Source organism: Ctenocephalides felis, unplaced genomic scaffold (assembly GCF_003426905.1).
Source record: "Ctenocephalides felis isolate EL2017-DRISC unplaced genomic scaffold, ASM342690v1 CF-g0.4_SCAFFOLD_03571, whole genome shotgun sequence".
Classification (NCBI taxonomy): Eukaryota; Metazoa; Arthropoda; class Insecta; order Siphonaptera; family Pulicidae; genus Ctenocephalides; species Ctenocephalides felis.
Window position 1 is genome coordinate 63,145,614 of NW_020539725.1, and position 19,355 is coordinate 63,164,968.

The 19,355-nt window shown below is 32.7% G+C and overlaps 1 pseudogene; it reads left to right on the plus strand.

The window, feature by feature from the left end:
• The first annotated feature begins 361 nt into the window (after window positions 1-361).
• Window positions 362-19,355, plus strand: part of LOC113386464 — a 20,330-nt pseudogene continuing 1,336 nt past the window's right edge.

Consider the following 19,355-nt stretch of genomic DNA (forward strand, 5'->3'; position numbering starts at 1 on the left):
TAAAACATGTATAAATATATTCCTAAAGTTTTGAAATGATTGCTAAAGTAGTTTTTTTTAATATAAATTTCCAAAAATCACATTTTTTTAGGCGGTTACACTAGTTGTGCCCCTTAAGCAATGGAACCGTCGCATAACCTAACTCGCTAACAAGGTAACAAGCCAGCACGAAACGGCGATTGGGTTACGACTGCTTTCAAAAGCTTTTTGGGGCTTTAAAAACTAATATTTAAATTTGAAAATTTCACTATTTTATTAGGATTCAAATTATAATTGATGTGCTATTGAATAAAATTATTATTTATTGACCATTTTCTTCTTTTGATCTTTCTTATAATCAAAACGAAAAACTCCCGTAATAATGTACTATCCCGGAATAGTGTACATTTACGTTAACACAAATTTTAAATATATCCTTTACCCCCCAGGTTGCTGATGGACCGCGAAGACACATGTCATCGAACCTGCTTCTCCCTGCAGCTCGATGGAAACACCCTTGACAATTTTGCAGAGCTCAAGAACATCGAAGGGCTGAAAGAGCGATCCGTCATAAGGGTCGTCGAGGAGCCCTACACAATGCGGGAGGCTCGCATTCATGTCAGACACGTGCGGGATTTACTAAAGAGTGCAGATTCATCGGACGCCTACAATGGGACAGAATGCAGTTCCTTGTGCTTCCTTAACGCCATCACCCAAGGCGATATTTTGGAGAAGAAGAGGGCGAGGCAGGAAAGTGTAGTTGATTGTACGCCGCCGGATTTCATTATGCCGTCGGTTGGGTCGCATCTGCCGCTACTGCCTTTGCATTCGAATGCGAGGGAACCGAAGGCTGCACCGTGTATAAAGGTAATAAGAAAACTAGTGGTGTATATGGCATCGTGCCTTAACGCAAATTGCTGGTACCGTAATGAAATATTCGAGAAATTTTAAACGTGGTATTACAAATACTGTAACTTTCATTATTTTTGCTATCTTGTTACATCTGAGAACATAACAATCGCCATTTCATTTCGAATTTAATTTGAAAAAGAAATAGTTGCCAAATTTACACAAAATTGAAAAAGTGCTCCTGTATAGTCACAGTCTAAACGCATTTGCAAATAATTCTGTGCGACATTTACACTTATACTGTGCTCAGCTTGGCGGCATTTTCACATTTTTCAATAGTTTTTAACACAAAATTGGACAAGTGCTCCAGTACATAAATAGTCTAAACGCACTCGGATGAACATTTGTACCAGATGGCACTTAGACTGTGCTTATCCTAGGTCATTTTTAGAATTTTTGTATTTAGTATTTTTCATCATCAACTGTATTTCACCAGACATGAAAATAAAAAGGACTCTACTGACAAGCAAACTATATTTTGCATTATATGAACTGACGAACAAACTGAAATACTCGTCTGCTCGTCAGTAAAGTCCTCTTTTATATAATTTTAGCTTTTGCTCGTTAGTAGAGTCCTTTTATTAATTCTAGATTGGTTTGCTCGTCAGTAGAGTCCCTTTTTTTAATTCTAGATTAAGTTTGCTCGTCAGTAGAGTTGCTTTTTTGTATATTTTAGCTTTAGCTCGTAAGTAGAGTCCTTTTATTAATTTTCTAGCTCTTGCTCGTCAGTAGAGTCCCTTTTTTGTATATTAACTTCCCGTAGGGTAAGTTATTGTAATGGGCCGAAAATCGGAATTGAAAATTTTTACATTTCTCGACGTTTTGAAGGTTTCTGAACATTTTGGCATACTGCAGAAAAAATGGATGTGTGTGTGTGGTGTGTGTATGTATAGATACAATTTTTCGCCCACGTTTTCGGGCGTACGGATCAACCGATTTGAATGGTTCAAAAAACATTCGATTCCTATTGATAGGGAGATGTGCTGATTAGTTTTTGGCAAAGGCAGGTCCAGCAGTTACGGAGATAAAGAGCAAAGAGTGCAGAAAATAGAAATCGAGTTTTTGAGAGAACGGAGCATCCGATTTGAATGATCTAAAAAACATTCAATTAGTAATGATTGGGAGAAGTGGTTATTAGTTTTTTGCAAATGGCAGTTTTTGAGAGAACTAAGCGTCCGATTTAATTGATTCAAAAAACTTTCTGCTTGTCTTAACAAAATAATTGATTTTGGAAAAAAAATTCATTTTTTTTTTCTTTTTTTAAAAAAAAAAAATGTTTTGTATATCGAAAATAATTCCGATTTTATTTTTAATTCTGACTATAGTTCTAATATACTTCAAACAAATAATTTCAACTCTGCAATTAAGTTTATATAATATTTATAAATATTAGACAATGTTACAATATTTATAATAAACTATTTGAAAACATTCAGTATTCCTCGAACATTTCGTTACGGTACGGGAAGTTCCAGCAATTTGCCTTAAGGCACGATGCCACCCACCCCACTAGTTTTAGCTTTAGCTTGTCAGTATAGTCCTTTTATTAATTCTCTATCCTTTGCTCGTCAGTAGAGTCTCTTTTTGTATATTTTAGCTTTATCTCGTCAATAGTCCTTTTATTTAATATTCTAGATTAAGTTTGCTCGTCAGTAGAGTTCCTTTTTTGTATATTTTAACTTTAGCTCGTCAGTATAATTACTTTTTTGTATATTTTAACTTTTGCTCGTCAGTAGAGTCCTTTTATTAATTTTCTTGCTCTTGCTCGTCAGTAGAGTTCCTTTTTTGTATATTTTAGCTTTAGCTTGTCAGTAGAGTCCTTTTATTAATTTTCTAACTTTTGCTCGTCAGTAGAGTCCCTTTTTTGTATATTTTAACTTTTGCTCGTCAGTGTAGTCTTTTCAATAATTTCCTAGCTTTCATCTCTGAGAAGAAAAAGGACTCTACTGACGAGCAAATTTAAAATTTCAGTACAAAAAGGGACTCTACTGATGGGCAATTGAGAATTTCAATAGAAATGGGAACTCTACTGACGTACAAATTAAAATGTCAATAGCAAAAAGGGACTCTACTGACGAGAAAATTAAAATTGCAATACAGTTGCCAATAATTCTGTGCGACATTTTCACTTATACTGTGCTTAGGTTGGCGGCATTTTTATATTCTTAAATAATTTTCACAAAATTGGAAAATTACTCCAGTACATCAATAGTCTAAACGCACTTGGTTAAACATTTGTACCAGGGTGGCGCTTAGCCTGGGTAATTTTTTGAATTTTTAATCCAAAATTACAAAAAATATTTCATGGAAAATAAAAAAAAGATGTAATAATTTTTTATCCTCAAAAGCAATTGTTTTGTCAATACGAGCAGAAAGTTTTTTATATCATTCAAATCGGACGCTTAGTTCACTCAAAAACTGCCATGTTTTGCGCATTTAGCTCCGTATCTCCGAAACGTCTAGGCCTGTCTTTGGAAAAAACTAATCACCACTTCTCCTCATCATTACAAATTAAATGTTTTTTAGATCATTCAATTCCGATACTCCGTTCTCTCAAAAACTCTATTTGTACTTTCTACAATCTTTGCTCCGTATCTGCGTAACGGCTGGACCTGCCTTTGCCTAAAACTAATCAGCACATCTACCTATTAATAGGGATGGAATGTTTTTTAAATCATATCCTTAACTAAAAACTCATTCAACTTTTTTCTTTCTATTACCCCCAGGTTCTTACTACCTCCGGCTGGAATCCGCCGCCCGGCCATCGCAAGATGCACGGCGACCTGCTCTACTTGCACGTGGTAACAGCCGAAGATCGCCACTTACACATCACTGCCTGCGCCAGAGGATTCTACGTCAATCAGTCCACCTGCGAAGAGTTCAATCCGAGACCAGCTTCGCCTGGACACCTGTGCCATTCCCTGATAGATCTCCTGGGTCAAGTTTCGCCCATATTTAAGAGGTCCTTCGCCGCCATGCAGAGGAAGAGGACGTCGAGGCATCCTTTCGAGAGGGTCGCCACACCGTACCAGGTAATAAGAAAAATTTAAATTTAAATTTAAATTTTAAGTTTAAATTTCCTTATATAAAATGTCAGAAAAATACTTCGAGTATAGATAATTAGTCAAAATCTGGACGAGACAACTACTGGGTTGCCATCCATGCAAGATTCATATAATAAGAAAAGTCAAAACAATTACTCAATGTCTTAAAATATGTGACAGATTGTAATTAAATAAATAATTAAAAAAAAACCTTCACATCGCTCAACGAATTTTATTTGAAGTAAAATTGCTTTAGACGCGACTAGGGTGTATATCCGTACAAATGCAACGGCAATGCGTTACGCTCGAGTCGAGTACCAATGATTCGTCATTCGCTCTCGATGATATCATTTCTATACGGGTCGATTGTGATTAGTCGTCGTGTATGTGAATAGATCTGTCGTTGTATGCGTTCCGATATCAACAAGGAAATCATCATAGATAAATAAACATTTTTTTAAAGTTACGTCGTAGTACAAATCCAGATTTAATGAAAAATGTTAGAATCAGAAGAATATTTTACATTGTTCCTTGAAAATAATAAAACAAATTAAACATTCGTGCCGTGTACTGAACGTTAGTTTGTTGATTAGAAATTATTTCTATATTATTCGTAAATAAAGAGACTTTACTGACAATGAAACTGAAAATGCAAAAAGGAGGGGGACTCTACTGACGACCAAACTAAAAATAATATTCGAAGAGACTCTACTGATGATTAAATTAAAGTTAAAGGTAAAAGGGACATACTGACGAGGATACTGAAAATAAAATTAAAAAGGGACTATACTGACGAGCAAAACTAAAAATAAAAAAAAATAAACTCTACTGATCATTAAATTAAAACTGAAAGAAAATGGGACTTTACTGACAAGCAATCTAAAAATAAAATTCAAAGAGACTCTACTGATGATTAAATTAAAATTAAAGGTAAAAGGAACTCTACAGAAGACCAAACTAAAAATGAAAAAGAGAGGAGGATTCTACTGACGAGCAAACTAAAAATTAAAGAAAAAGGGACTCTACTGAAGACCAAACTAAAAATGAAAAAGGGAGGGGGACTCTACTGACGACCAAACAAAAAATGAAAAAAGGAGGGAGACTCTACTGATGATTAAATTAAAGTTAAAGGTAAAAAGGACTCTACTGACGAGCAATCTAAAAATAACATTGAAAAGGGACTCTACTGACGAGCAGAACTAAAAACAAAAAAAAAATAAACTCTACTGATAATTAAATTAAAAATGGAAGAAAATGGGACTCTACTGACGAGCAAAACTAAAAATAAAGACAAGGGGGCCTACTGAAGACCAAACTAAAAATGAAAAGGGGAGGAGGACTCTACTGACGAGCAGTCTAAAAATAATATTGAAAAGGGACTATACTGACGGCGCAAAACTAAAATTAAAATAAAAAATGGACTTATAGTTTCTATAAATCTTTGAAGTTATCAAAATGGAAAATATTTCTTATGCAAAATAGATATTACAGCTGTTTAAATAATAAGCGAAAAAGTAAAAAAAATACAAGCAGTCAATGAATGCATGTTAATTTTAATTACATGAAGTTCTTCGAACACAATTATTACATGATGAGTGAAGTTAACGAAAACAATATTTGTTTAGGCATTGTTTAACAAATATTATAGAATTTATTATACAACAATTACTTCATTTCTCTAATGAAGGTTCAAGTCCTAAATGCTAATTACAATGACAAACCGTTCATGTCATATTTGAAGAATGACTTTAATTAATTTGGTTTTGTTTGTTTTCGAATGCAATTTCAGAGTATACCAAGTTGTTGTAGGGCATTGTGTTGTTAGAAAAAAATATATTATTTAATTTTGTACGAATTTGCCAAGTATACCATTAACTTTTAGCGAATAGTTTAGGAGTTATAATTTTTTTAATTAAAATTACCACTTCTTTACGAATTTGATAATTCTGTAACAGTCTGTTTTCTAATGCAGTTTATGAGTATACCAAGTTGTTGTAGGGCATTGTGTTGTTAGAAAATGTTGTAGACTACTTAATTTTGTACAAATTTACCGAAGACATGTTTTGATTCTATCAAATAGTTTAGGAATTATAAATAATTTAAACGAAATTAGTGATGTTTCCTTGTTCGCAGGTTTCACCTTTTGGTATGAGTACAATTAATTTGTTTCCTAATGCAGTTTATTGAGTATACCGAGTTGTTATAGGGCATTTTGGTGTAAAAAAATCATAGACTATTCAATTCTGAATAAATTTGTCAAACATTATATTCAGATCCAACGCGTGATTCTATAAAATAAATTGTAAACAAATGCACAAAATGCATTCGAACTCATGACAAGCTTAGACTTGAATTGATTTATTATTTTTAATAACGATTTTAAAGTATACTCAGTTACAATGTTATACAACTTAATTTTGCCGAATATTTCTATTTTTTAAATATAATAAATATTCTTAACTTCCCGTAGGATAAGATATTGTAATGGGCCAAAGTTCGAAATTGAAAATTTTTACATTTCTCGTTTTGAAGGTTTCTGAACATTTTGGCATACCTCTGAATAATTGGATGTGTGTGTGTGTGTATGTATGTATGTATGGATTCAATTTTTCGTCCACGTTTTCGGGCGCACGGATCAACCGATTTGAATTGTTTAAAAAACATCCGATTTCTATTGATAGGGAGATGTGCTGATTAGTTGTTGGCGCAAACTATTGAAAAATGTGAAAATGCCGCCAAGCTAAGCACAGTATAAGTGAAAATGTCGCACATAATTATTTGCTAACGCGTTTAGAATGTGACTATTCGGGAGCAGTTTTTCAATTTTGTGTAAACTAGGCAACTATTTTTTTGAAATTGATTGAAGATAGCAAAAATAATGAAAGTAACAGTATTTGTAATAATATATTTGAAAACGTTTAAAATTCCTCGAAGATTTCATTACGGTACCGGAAATTCCAGCAATTTGCCTTAAGGCACGATGCCATACACCACTAGTTTTTAATTGCTTTGTCTTTTCTTAGGTTTACAGTTGGACAGCTCCCCAACTCGAGCACACAGTCGACGCAATCCGCGCCGAAGACACCTTCAGTTCCAAACTGGGCTACGAAGAGCACATTCCTGGCCAGACCAGAGACTGGAACGAGGAACTCCAAACAACAAGGGAACTACCGCGCAAAAACCTACCCGAACGTCTTTTGCGAGAAAGAGCAATCTTCAAAGTCCACAGCGATTTCGTGGCGCCGCAACCAGAGGAGCAGTCGCAGTCATCGACGGTAACGTAATGGCCATTAATCCAGGGGAAGAGGCGAAGATGCAGATGTATATATGGAATAATATATTTTTCTCGCTTGGTTTTGATGTCAGGGATCATTATAAGGATTTGGGAGGCGATGCTGCCGCTTTCATAGCGCCCATGAACGATTTGCAAGGTGTACGAGTGTACAGTGCAGTGGATCATGAAGGGTTGTACACACTGGGCACTGTTGTAGTTGACTATAGAGGTTATAGAGTAACTGCACAAAGTATTATTCCTGGTATTTTAGAACGTGAACAAGAACAATCTGTCGTATACGGTTCCATAGATTTTGGTAAAACTATCTTATCTAACACCGAATACTTAGAACTCTTAAGCAAAGCTGGTCAACAGCTCAAAATCTTACCACATTCAGTTTACGACGAAAGTGGTAAAGCTGTTAAACTTTGTTCATCAGTCGAGTGTAAAGGTATAATCGGCAACGATGGACGTCACTATATTTTGGATTTGTTGAGAACCTTCCCACCAGACGTAAACTTTTTGAAACTAGATGACGAAGAGTTGGCTGCTGAAGTTAAAGCACAAGGATTTCCCATCGAACACAAGCACAAACTTTGTTGTTTGCGTCAAGAGTTAATCGATAGTTTTGTTGAAACCAGGTACATGTCGTTTATCAAAATCGCTGCTTTCCATTTACAACAGTTGGGAGCGACCAAAAAAACAGCAGTTAAAGCTATTGATGACAATAAAGAGAATAAAGAAGCTAACGCCGAAGGCGTTAGCGCAGAAACCAAAAAGGATGACAAGGATGATAAAACAGAGTCCGCCGAGTGCACTGATGAAGCCAAACAAATGGTAGAAAAAATCACAGGAGGCGAAAAGAAAGACTTGGAAGAAACCACCAAAGAAATCGTACAACGTGCCGCCAAAGCAGTCGGTTCTTTAAAAGACACCGAATTCGACATCCGTTTCAACCCTGATTCATTTTCTCCCGGTATCAAACATTGTGAAGAGGATGGGCCACCACTGGTGGAACAGAGACGTCTGGTTAAGGATGCTGCACAATTTTTATTAACCGTACAGATTCCTAACTTTATTGCCGACTGTATGGATCATTCTTCGGCGCCTATGGACGGCGTTACGTTGTCGGAGTCTTTGCACAATAGGGGTATCAATATTAGGTATTTGGGTAAGGTTGCTGATCTTTTGAGCAAAGTCAACACCCTTGACGTACTTGCACAAGATTGCTGTGTCTGAACTGCTCCTGAGGGCTGCCAAGCACATTTTCACAGGATACATGCAGGTAATAGATATAAAATTATAAATACAGTAGAACTCCAATTATCCGAATTAATGGGGACCGGGACCGATTCGGATAATCAAATATTCGGAGTTTTTTTTTTAAAATTGCCATTGGAGAGAAAAAAAGTTACGTTTTGATATTGCACTATTTTTTTCATTGAATTAAATGAAAGAAACATGACATTTTCACATGTTTTAAATATAAATAAAATGTACTTATGTACAAGTTTAGAAATAAAAATCATTGTTTTGTAAACATCTCCGTCAAATCAAAACAAACAATGTGCCTACACTGGCTTTGCTGGTGGAAGAATAATAGCGCACTTAGACTTTTTTTGGACAATTTTTTTTCTGAAAGTGATTCGGATAATCGGCGATTCGGATGATTGGAGTTCGGATAATTAGATTTCGGATGATTGGAGTTCTACTATACCTAATTCAGTGGTTTCTAACTTGTGGGGCGCGCCTTTCCAGGGGTACGCAAACGGCATTTTACAAAATACTATTTATAAAAAAATAAATGAAAATAATATTTTTTATGCATATTGCATATAAATTTGTAGTCTGATAGTATAGTTGCAGTTGCAGCATTTTTTTTATGAGAGCAGGGGGGGGTTGCGATGCGAAAAATTTTGGAAACCACTGACCTAATTCATTGGGCATTGTACATTTTCAGACGATTTTTTTTTTATTTATTTATTTATTAACTTCCCGTAGGGCAAGTTATAGTAATCGCAAAAAAATCCAAAATGAAAATGTTTGCATTTCTCGACGTTTCAAAAATTTCCGAATATTTTGGCATACCTTAAAAAAATGGATGTATGTGTGTGTGTGTGTGTGTGTTTGTATGTATGTATGTATGTATGTGCGTGTATGTATGTGCGGATACAAATTTTCGTCGACGATTTCGGGAACACCGATCAACCGATTTGAATAATTCAAAGAACATTCGATTCATATTGATAAAGAGACGTGCTGATTACTTTTTGGCGAAGGCAGGTCTAGCCGTTCCGAAGATACGGGGCAAAAAGTGCCGAAAACGGTAACTCAGTTTTAAGAGAACGGAGCGTCCGATTTGAATAATTCAAAAACATTTTCTTGTATTGACAAGGTGAAGAACCGATCAAATTTTCATAAAGGCAGGTCTAGCGGTTTCGGAAATGTAATGAAAAAAGTAAAAAAAATGCCATTTGGCGGTCAAAAATGATCATTAGACATATGCACATCAAATTATCAGATACTTTATAGAGATTTTAACAATAAGCATCAATTTTGTTTACATTCCTATGGATTCCGTACCAGTGTTTACGCGTTAGACGGCGACGCGGCGCTTACGCGCTTTATATTTTATCTATATGCAGTTAAAGCAGTACGATGGCTTTGAAAGAAAGTTCAGATCTTCCAAAATATGTCAAAATAAAGAAAACTTATATAAAGAAAAAAAATTTTTTTTAATTTTTTTTTTTAATTTTTATTTTCAAAAAAAGTAATTTTTTGTCAAATTTATAGTTTCTCAAAAATCTAATTTTTTCGAAGTAAATTTTTTTCGAAAATGTTAATCGTTTTTAAAAAAATAATAATTTTTGGCACGGGAAGTTCCAGCAATTTGCCTTAAGGCACGATGCCCTAATTGCCTTAAGACAGAATTCCACTTACAGCTAGTTCAACATAAAATTTGAACATTATTTGATAACTAATAATTGTCCTTTTCCTCTAGTCTGCCGACCCCATGAGTCTCTCCTTCGCAGTCAGTCATTTCCTGAACTGTCTATTATGCAGTGCCCCCATATCGTCGCCCGCCACCAGTGGCGTCGAAGAACTACAGAGCAAGACTGCCAAACGCAGAAACAAGCGCAACAAGAATGGAACTCTAAACAATAGGACAACAACCAACGAGTGGGCACTCCTGACACAGAAGTCTCTGTGGACGCAGATCAGGAACGAATTGAAGTCCTATTGGGACTTCGAACCGAAGGCTGACAGCTTGGATGGGTTCATTGAGAATTACGGATTGCTGAAGATCAGCTTGTTGAGGTAGTAAAGGATAGTAGTAATAGAAGTATGGTAGTAATAGAAGTATGGTTCCAAGGTAATGTTTGTGTTTGTTTTAGATCTTTCTGCATCAAAGTTGGACTACAAATTTTATGAGAGACTATAATTTTGAATCTAAGAACAAGGCAACATTTTTGAAGAGGATATCAATAATATTTCCCTGTTGTTAAACATATCAATCCAAGGGTAAGAATTGAATGAAACAGGTTACCATGGCAATCGGCGTTGTCATGCAACGCTAACTGTAAAGTGCCTCTATTTGCGTTGCCATGACAACGCTGTTTCATGAGGCAGATTGTCCCCTTTAATTAAGTAGTTTGTATTATTATCAATTACATTTTAGGCAACAGATCCAAGTGTAAGAATTGAAAGAAACGGATTTACCTGGCAATCGGCGTTGTCATGGCAACGCTAACTGTAAAAATGCCGCTATTTGCGTTGCCATGACAACACAATTTTATGATCCAGATTTTCCCCCTTAATCATGATAGTTTGTATCATTTATCAATTACATTTTAGGCACAGATGCATACAACTTCTACACAACCGGTCAGACTAAATTCAGCAGGCTACTTAAAAGACGGTTACGAATTAATATCAGAAGCCCTAAATCTTTTAAACAATGTCTATGGAGCAATGCATCCAGAAATTGCCAATGTCTAAGAATGATTGCTCGTCTGAATTATATCATGGGGGAACACCAGGACGCTATGGCCTCTCAGCAGAAGGCTGTGCTCATGAGGCGAAAGGGTCAATGGAATCGATCATCCTTATACGATTACAGAATATGTAAATAAAATAGATACTATATTATTTTTTTTTTGTTACTGGAATTTTGTTATAGTTTTGTTTGTAATTTTTGCAGGCACATCTTGCACTCTACTGTTTTTGCAAATAGTCAAGTAATCACAGCCCTGAAATTACTATATCGTGCCAGATATCTTGCATTGTTGGTCTGTGGTGAAGATCATCCAGAAATTGCACTTCTAAACGTGAGTATCACACAAAAATAAATTAAACTAATGGACCTATTCTGCACACAATAGACAAATGTTATGGCAAGGCCATGTTACTCTCCAACTTCATGCTACTGAATCATACTGAATACTGTCAAAATGTTATGTTATGAAGCTGGGTCAGAAAGACCCTGGTCATCTAACATTGTTTTTTTGTCATTTGTGCGGTTTCTACTAGGTTTTTTCTATCTGACAATATTATTCATTTATTCTCTATTTTTCATTTTTTAATGTTCAGAACATTTTTTTTGTAAAAAGTACTTTGATATTGATTTTATAAAAAAAACATCTTGGTTTGACTGACTATTGTTGTAAATCCAGTGCATTATTTTATATTCATCATTATTTTGTTAATAATTTGTTCAAAAACATAAAAACTATTATACTCCATTAGAAAGCTTTTACAATTTCTTAAAAATGTACATTCTTCATTTTTCAATGTTTAGAACAAAATTATTTGCAAAAAGTACTTTAATATTGATTTTATAAAAAAAAGCCATCTTGGTTTGACTATTGTTGTAAATCCAGTGCACTTTTTTTATATTTATCATTATTAATGTTAATAATTTGTTTAAAAGCATAAAAATCTTAACATGCCATTAGAAGCTTATAAAATTTCTTAAAAATGTACATTTTTTATTTTTTAATGTTTAGAACAATTTTTTTTGCAAAAAGTACTTTGATATTGATTTTATAAAACAAGCCATCTTGGTTTGACTATTGTTGTAAAACCAGTGCATTTTTTTATATTTATCATTATTTTGTTAATAATTTGTTCAAAAGCATAAAAATCTAAACATGCCATTAGAAAGCTTATGAAATTTTTTAAAAATGTACATTTTTATTTTTTATGTTAAAAACAATTTTTTTTGCATAAAGTACTTTAAAATTGATTTTATACAAGGTCATCTTGGTTTGACTATTGTTGCAAATCTAGTGCATTATTTTATATTAATCATTATTTTGTTAATAATTTGTTCAAAAACATAAAAACTATTATAGGCCATTAGAAAGCTTATAAAATTTCCTAAAAATGTACATTTTTCATTTTTCAATGTTTAGAACAAAATTTTTTTCTATTGATTGATTTTATAAAAAAAGCCATCTTGGTTTGACTATTGTTGTAAATGCAGTGCATTTTTTCACATTCATCATTATTTTGTTAATTATTTGTTCAAAAACATAAAAAAAAACTATTATTTGCCATTAGAAATCTTATAAATTTTTTTAAAAATGTACATTTTTATTTTTCAATGTTTAGAACAAAATTTTTGCAAAAAGTACTTTGATATTGATCTTATAGAAAAAAAAGCCATCTTGGTTTGACTATTGTTGTAAATCTAGTGCATTTTTTTTATATTTATCATTGTTTTGTTAATAATTTATTCAAAAGCATAAAAATTAGCATTAGAAAGCTTATATAAAATTTTTTTTTAAATGTACATTTTTAATTTTTTAATGTTCAGAACAATATTTTTTGTAAAAAGTACTTTAATATTGATTTTATAAAGAAAGCCATCTTGGTTTGACTATTGTTGTAAATTCAGAGCATTATTTTATATTTATCATATTTTGTCAATAATTTGTTCAAAAACAGAAAAATCTAAACATGTCATTAGAAAGCTTCTAAAATTTCTTAAAAATGCACATTTTTCATTTTTCAATGTTTAGAACAAAATTTTTTGCAAAAAATACTTTAATATTGATTTTATAAAAAAAGCCATCTTGGTTTGACTATTGTTGCAAATCCAGTGCATTTTTTTTAATCTATCATTTTGTTTGTTAATAATTTGTTCAAAAACATAAAAATCTAAACATGCCATTAAAAAGCTTATACAATTTCTTAAAAATGTACAATTTTCATTTTTTAATGTTTAGAACAAAATTTTTTGCAAAAAGTACTTTGATATTGATTTTATTAGAAAATCCATCTTGATTTGACTATTGTTGCAAGTCCAGTGAATTTTTTTTTATATTTATCATTATTATAATAATTTGTTAAAAGCACAAAGTTTCAACATGGCCTTGCCATAACATATGTCTTATTTATCTTATTTATCTTATTAATTAATTAATTAATGTTTAATTTCTATTATTTTCTTTCAGTGTAACATAAGTCTGATCCTGCACGCACTAGGTGAATACGATTTAGCTCTAAGATTCCTCGAACAAGCCTTACAATTGAATTCACGTTACTATGGGGCCAAATCTCTGAAAGTTGCAGTCAACTATCATCTAGTCGCCAGGACACAGAGCTGCATGGGAGACTTTAGATCGGCTTTGAATAATGAGAAGGAGACTTACTCGATTTACAAACAACAGGTAAGAGATAAGGGAATATGAATATATATATTATATATATATATATATATATAAATATATATATTTATATATATATATATATATATATATATATATAATTTTCTGGTCACAATGTTCATACTTATTACTACATACTTTATATGCGCATTCAGTAGGTCTGAGAATCGGTTACTATTTATTTTTTATACCCCTAAGTCATAAGGGTTGTTCACTCCTAAATATTTTTTTTTAAATTTTGAAGTATTTATTGATTTTTTTATGATGTGGCTTTAAAAAATATATACAAACCTAATTTTTTACTTTATTACCACCCTTAAATACTTTTTTTAAAATTTGAGGTGTTTTTTCTTTTTTTATAATGTGGCTTTAAAAAATACATACAACATACAACCCTAAATTTTTACTTTATTATCACCCTTAAATATTTTTTTTAAAGTTTGAAGTATTTTTTTTTATTTTTTTATATATTATAATCTGGCTTTAAAAAATACATACAACACTAAATTTTTACTTTAATTACCAACCTCTATTTTGTTTTATATTCATTTTAGTAATTCAATCATTTTTTATCCTCTGTTCAGTCATTGAATATTTGTGACAAAATTTGAGTTTTTTGTGTTAAAAGAAAAAACTCGAACTGTACTTTGAAAAACAATTTATTTCTATTAAGGTTTTGTCTACCCATAACTTTTTTTTAAATTTTGGAGTCAATTTTCTTATTTTAATTTTTTTAACTCAAAGTTGAAAAATACATACATCTTTTTTATTACATCAAAATAGTATTTATTTTATAAATGGTTCTCTACCTCTAATATTTTTTTTTAAATTGTGGAGTCAATTTTCTTTAATTTTTTTTGACAAAATACGTTCAACTATTTTCATTTTGAAAATGCAATTCATTTTTATTATGTGTTGTCCACCCCTAATGTTTTTTTCGAATTTCAGGGTCAATTTTCTTCTTTGTATTTTTACAATTATAATATTATATGGTCTCATAATTTCAGCTAAATTCAAATTTCAAGTGAATTGAGATTTCTAGCAAATGGTTTCAATGTCGAACATAAGTATTTTTTTGTAATTTTTGCCATTTCTACAATATTACTATAGTTTTATCGTTCATTAAATCTTAAAAATTTTCTTTGACAAACTCTAGAAAGATTATCAAAATCCGAATAACCGTTAGGAAAAGTATCAAATCTTCCCGTAGGCTAGTTATAGTAATGGGCCGAAAATAGAAAATGAACATTTTTGCATTTCTCGACGCTTTCAAGGTTTCTGAACATTTTACTTGTATGCCTCAGAAAAAATGGATGTGTGTGTGTGTGTGTGTGTGTGTGATCATCCAATTTGTATGATCCAAAAAACATTCAGATCGTAATGGCGGGGAAAAGTGATTTTTAGTTTTTAGCAAAGGTAGGCCTAGCGGTTTCGGAGATATAGAACTAAATGTTAAAAAAATTGCAGTTTTTGAGAGAACTAAGCGTCCGATTTGAATTATTCAAAGAACTTTCTGCTTGTTTCAACAAAATAATTGCTTTTGGAGAAAAAAATTTGTTTCTAATTTTTTTTTTGACTAAAAATTGTAAAAATTGCCCAGGCTAAAGCACAGTATAAGCGCCACTCTGGTACAAATGTTTACCCAAGTGCGTTTAGACTGTTTATGTACTAAATAACATGCACTTTCCAATTTTCATTTGAAAACTATTGAAAAATGTAAAAATGCCGCCAAGCTAGCGCAGTAATAAGTGAAAATGTCGCACAGAATTATTTGCCAAATGCGCTTAGACTGTGACTATACGGGAGCAACTATTTTTTTTTTTTTTTGAAATTGAATTCGAAATGAAATGACGATTGTTAATGTTCCTGGAGATAAATTGATTGATTTATGATTTACATTTGATTTGCTCATAATCAGATAACAAACAAGATAGCAAAAATAATGAAAGTTACTACAGTATTTGTTGCAGTAATATATTTGAAAACGTTTAAAATTTCTCGAACATTTCATTACGGTACGGGGGAAGCAATTTGCCTTAATGCACGATGCCATACACCACTAGTTTAATTTTTTTTTTTTCCAGTTGGGTGAAAAACCACACAAAACCAAAGAGTCCTCAGACTGCCTCCGACACCTAACGCAGCAGGCTGTAGTCCTGCAGAAGAAGATGAACGATTTGTACACAGGCAAACCAGGTTCAGGAGCAGGTTTGCCCCCCGTCCAGATCCAGCAGCCCTCCATGGGTTCCGTCTCGACATGCTCAACGTCATCAACGGCATTCTGTTCGTGCAAATCAGGTCTGAGATACACGTTTTAGTCAAATTGTGATGAAAGAAGATGATTGATCGATGATCGATGATGATGATGATGGAATGGTGAATGATTATTGGAATGGAAGAGAGGATGGTTTTAAGAATTTATTTTTTACTAAATGATGGTTATGACTGATGAATGGTGTCGTTGTTGACTTGATGTGAACGAAGATAAAATATTTGTAATTTGTTAAAATGTTATTTTTTGGTTTGTGATAATGTTTGTTTGATTGTTATAGATTTTAAATAAATGGAAATATAATGAACGGTTGTTTGGTATTTTTTAAAATTGGTTTTATCTGTCGTAGGATAAATGAATATTTTCTAATAATATTATCTGCTTTATATTATTTATTACAACACTGTATTTCTTTTAAAAAAAAGTTATACTTTTTAATGTGTAACTGAAAAAAGGGTAGAAATTGATATTTAATTATTCTGTTTTTTTAAGTCATATTTGTTTAAGTGGAGAAATATGCATAAAATATTTTTGGATATTTATAAAGAAATTATGATGGCTAAAATTAAGATACGAAATGTTAGAGTGCTATTTTTATTAATTATAGCATAGCATAGCATTAATGATAGATCTAGTTAGATATGCAAATTTTTAGAATACGTGCGACATTTTAGGCTGTTTATAATATTTTGGGCAGTTTGCAATAATATTTTTAGACCATTCACGACATGATTAAACTGTTTGAAGTTTTCTAGGGCTGTTTGAAACTTTCTGAGGCTGTTTACAACATTTTTGAGATGTTTGCAGCTTTTTGGGGAGTTTGAAACTCTCTGGGCTGTTCACAACGTTTTTCTTGGGCTGTTTAAGACATTTTTGGGACGTTTACGGCATAATTGGACTTTTAGAAAACTTTATGGGGCTGTCTGAAAACTTCCGGGCCTGTTTACAAATTTTTTTACTTTTTGAAACTTTGTGGGGCTGGTTAAAACTTGCTTAGGATCTCCAAAATTTTCTGGGACTGTCTGAAACTTTCTAGGGTTGTTTGCAACATTTTTGGGCTGCCTGAAACTTCTGGGGCTGTTTGCAACATTTTTAGACTCTCTGAAACTTCCTAGGGCTGTTTGCAACATTTTTAGGGCTGTCTGAAATTTTTTGGGGCTGTTTGCAAATTTTTAGAACTGTCTGAAACTATCAGGGGCTGTTTGCAACATTTTTGTGGCTGTTTGCAACATTTTGTGTGTCTGTTTGCAACATTTTTAGACCGCCTGAAATTTTTAGGGCTGTTTGCAACATTTTAGACCGCCTGAATTTTTTGGGGTCTGTTTGCAACATTTTTAGACCGTCTGAATTTTTTTGGGGCTGTTTGCAACATTTTCAGACCGTCTGAAAATTTTTGGGGTGTTTGCAACATTTTCAGACCGTCTGAATTTTTTTGGGGCTGTTTGCAACATTTTTGGACTTTTGAAACTTTCTGAGGCTTTTCACGACATGTTTGGGGATATTTAGAACATTTTTGGGGATATTTAGAACATTTTTGGGGATATTTAGAATATTTTGAGGCTGTTTGCAACATTTTTAAACTGTCTGAAACTTTCTGGGGCTGTTCACAACATTTTTAAACTGTCTGAAACTTTCTGGGGCTGTTCACAACAATTTTGAGCTGTGTGAAACTTTCTGGGGCTGTTCACAACCTTTTTGAGCTGTTTGAAACTTTCTGATGCTTTTCACGACATTTTTGGTCTGTTTGAGCTTTCTGAAGCTTTTCACGACATTTTTGAGCTTTTTGAAGCTTACTGAAGCTTTTCACGACATTTTTGGACTGTTTGTAAATTTTCTAAGGCTGTTTGCAACATTTTTGGGCTGTTTGTAACTTTGAGGGTCTTTACAACATGTTAAAAGCTGTTTTGAAAGTTTTTATGACTGTTTGCAACATTTGGGGGCTGTTTATAACTTTCTGGGGCTCTTTACAACATTTTGGGCTGTGTCTGAAATTTTTATAACTGTTTGCAACATTTTGGGGCTGTTTGTACCTTTCTGGGGCTCTTTACAAAATTTTTGGGCCGTCTGAGATTTTTAGGACTGTTTGCAACATTTTTGGGCTGTTTTGTAACTTGCTGAGGGTCTCTCTAAAATTTTCTGGGACTGTCTGAAATATTTTTGGAACGTTTGCAACATTTTAGGACTGTCTACAACTTTTTAGGACTGTCTACAACTTTTTAGGACTGTCTACAACTTTTTAGGACTGTCTACAACTTTTAGGACTGTCTACAACTTTTAGGACTGTCTACAACTTTTTAGGACTGTCTACAACTTTTTAGGACTGTCTACAACTTTTAGGACTGTCTACAACTTTTTAGGACTGTCTACAAACTTTTTAGGACTGTCTAAACTTTTTAGGACTGTTTTAAACAATTTAGGACTGTTTTAAACAATTTGGACTGTTTTAAACAATTTAGGACTGTTTTAAACATTTTAGGACTGTTTTAAACATTTTAGGACTGTTTTAAACTTTTAGGACTGTTTTAAACTTTATGAGGCTCTTTAAAACTTGCTGAGGTTGTGTCTAAAACTTGCTGGGACTGTTTAAAACTTTCTGGGATCGTTCAAAACTTTTTGAGACATTTATCGTTTAAAGGGCGTTCATTATTCACGTGATCGATTTTTTAAGGATTTTTAGACCATACTTTCCCATTTGAGATGCGTGGTTATTTATTCAAAATTAACCCTCTTTCACGTTTATTTTCAGTTACAAGAAAAAATTATAAAAATTTGAATATTTTTCGAAATTTGTTGGATTTGTTTAAAAAAAATTATTTAGCTGAAAAATAAATACACGTGATATTTTGTGAATTTTTTAGAAATCACATTGAAATCATATAACTTGTATATTACAAATAACAATTGATGTTACCATTATTAATTCATATTTCTATTATTACAGTCAAAAGACATCGAGCACTTCAAGCCGAGATGGACAAACGAAAAAAAGAGGTCATCATCATCAGCAACAGCAACAGCATTAGCAACATCAGCAACAAGCAGCGAGACAAAAGAAGAAGCGACAACAAATAGCTGAATAAACAACAACGTTTCAAAACTTAGTAGAAACAGTTTAGAAAACTTACATTTAAGGCAGACGCAATAATAATTTGCGGATTCTTGTGATTTGAAAACTAAATCATTGGAATTCATTTTTTATTGCATAG